Source organism: Anas acuta, chromosome W (genome assembly GCF_963932015.1).
Source record: "Anas acuta chromosome W, bAnaAcu1.1, whole genome shotgun sequence".
Lineage (NCBI taxonomy): Eukaryota > Metazoa > Chordata > Aves > Anseriformes > Anatidae > Anas > Anas acuta.
In genome coordinates, this window is record NC_089016.1 from 7671891 (window position 1) to 7674390 (window position 2500).

Here is a 2500-nt window from a genome sequence, read left to right on the forward strand (position 1 = left end):
AAGCTAAGCAGAGCAGAGAAGGAAAAGCAAAGCAATGCCAGGAATACAAAGCAAGGCAAAGCAAAGCATGGCCAGGCAAGGCAAAGCAGAACAAAAGAAAGTAGCAAAAGGAACAGCAAAGCAGTGCCAGGAATACAAAGTAAAGCAAAACAAAGGCAAGCATGGCCTGAAAATAGAAGTGAGAGCAGGAGCAGGTGAGGCAAAAGAGAGCAAGGCAAAGGTAAAAAAAGGAAAGCATGGCCCCATAAAGCAAAACAAAGCACGGCCAGGGAAGGCAAAGCTGAGCAAAGGAAAGTAGCACCAGGAAAAGCAAAGCATAACCAGGGAAGACAAAGCAAACAAAACAAAGCAAAGCAGTTTGAGGCAAGGCAAAGCACAGCAGGGGTAGGAAAAGGAAAGCAGTGCCAGGTCTATAACCCAAAGCTAAACCAAGGAAAGCACGGCCAGGGAAGGGAAAGCCAAGCAAGTCAAAGCAGAGCAAGGGAATGTAGCACAAGGAAAAGCAAAGCATTTTCAGGAAAGAAACAGCAAAACAATCTGAGGCAAAGCAAAGCAAAGCTGGGGCAAGAACAGCAGAGGAAAGGAGGTATGGGAAAGCAAAACTGTGCCAGGAAGAGCAAAGCAAAGCGGAGCAAGGCAAAACAAAGGGAAGCAAAGCGAACGTAGCGAGCTGGCGGCCAGCCCTCCTTTGGGTTCCAAGTGTCTGTGGGGGGGAGACCGGAGGGCCCTCATGTTGTGTGCAGGTGGCAGCCAGACTTGGACAGTGGCTGTACCCTGATCGCCCTCTCCCCAGCCTCCTTCACATCTCCTGGTGCACCGTGACGGTGGGCAAGAACCATGTCTTGCCTTAGCTGGTTTTATATATCTCTATCTATTTTGTTGTTGTTGTTGTTGTTGTTGTTGTTGTGGATTTCTTCCACCGCAGTTGTGGGAATCATGTCGTTACTTACTGTCTTTAAGAACCTCAGACACACAACGAGCAGTGGGACCCACCTGGCAGCTCGCCGCATGGCTGGGGACACAGAATGGACCATGTCGGCTGGCCAGGCCTGCTGCCCACACGTGCCAGTTCTGAGGGGACAGTGGCTGGGCTGCGGGGAGGCCAAGTTCTGTGTCTGACGGTTTATGCGTTCATAAATTTACCAATCGACTCGGCAGCAAAATCATCGAGACAGTCTCCAAAGGAAGCCTAGCACAGCACAGGAGAGCAGAGTAATGCGGCTGAAAGCTGAGCAAGACAAAGCAGAGCCCTGCTAGGGAAACGACGGCGGGGTTGGTTCCCGGCCGGCAGGTGTTCCCCGGCTCGGGGGGGCCGCGGGCGCCTTGTACAAGTGCTGCGGACAGCAGCCGCCAGGTCTACCCGGCCGCGGTCGCCATGTTTGTTTTGCCGGTTGGCGACCTGTAGGGGGCGGGGGGGGCCGCGGGCGCCTTGTACAAGTGCTGCGGACAGCAGCCGCCAGGTCTACCCGGCCGCGGTCGCCATGTTTGTTTTGCCGGTTGGCGACCTGTAGGGGTCGCTGCAGGTCCGGCCGCGAGAACGGCGTTGGGGTCTGCCCGGCAGCGACGGGAGCGCGCGCGCGCGCGCGTTTGCGAAGGCGCGCGCCCGTCGGTCGGTCGAGCGGTTCCCGAGGGGTTCCGATGGCGCGGAAAGCGTCGGAAATTCCCGGAAAGGTCCGAAAAAGCCCGAAAAGGTCCGAAAAGTGCCGGAAGGGCCCGCTCGAAAAGCGAAGGAAGGCGGGCCGGCGGTGTTGGTTCCCGGCCGGCGGGCCTCCCCGTGTCCTCCTGAGGTTGCCAGGTCTACCCGCGCGAAGGAGTTTGCCGACGATCGGGCAGAGGGAACGGCGGCCAGGTCTACCGCGTCTCCGACGGGACTTTGGGGCCCGCCGTGGGGCTGGAGGTAGACTAGCAGCTCGTGCCACGGCTCGGAAGGTGTGGTAGGCGTCGCTGTTTCTCTGTGCCTCCAGTTAGGTCGAGGTAAAAGTCGGTTGCGCTCGGGTGCCTCGCCGCGGTAGCCTGGAAAAGGACCCGCGTCGTTTCCGAGGCAAGGACTTTTCTGTCCGTCTATAGGAGAGAGTGAGGACTCTGCTCCGCCAGCGGTGCCGAGCGAGCGCTTGGGGCTTGGAGAGCCGGCGCGCGAGCGAGAAGGGGGCGCGCGCGTGCGAGTCGCCGGAGAAGCAGCAACGAGCCGCGAGCTCAGAGCTGTGGAGAGAGAGAGAGAGCGGCCAGAAGCCGGCGGGCGGTCCGCCGGCGCCCGAACGCGTCTGTCCGGGGGCGTCCCCGGCTGCTTGTGTGGGTCCCGGAGGCTCGGAAGGCGAAAGAGGGGGGACCCCGCGGATTGTCACGGCCGAGGCGGCGGCGCCTCCGGCTCCCGACGATGCACCTCACGTCACCCGCACGCAGGCGCCCGTCGAGGCGTTCCTCGGGCACGTCGGAGAGGCTTCCCGGCGGGTCGGTTCCTCTCAGGGCCGATGTTCAGGTCGGCGCGAGCACCTCTCGCGGA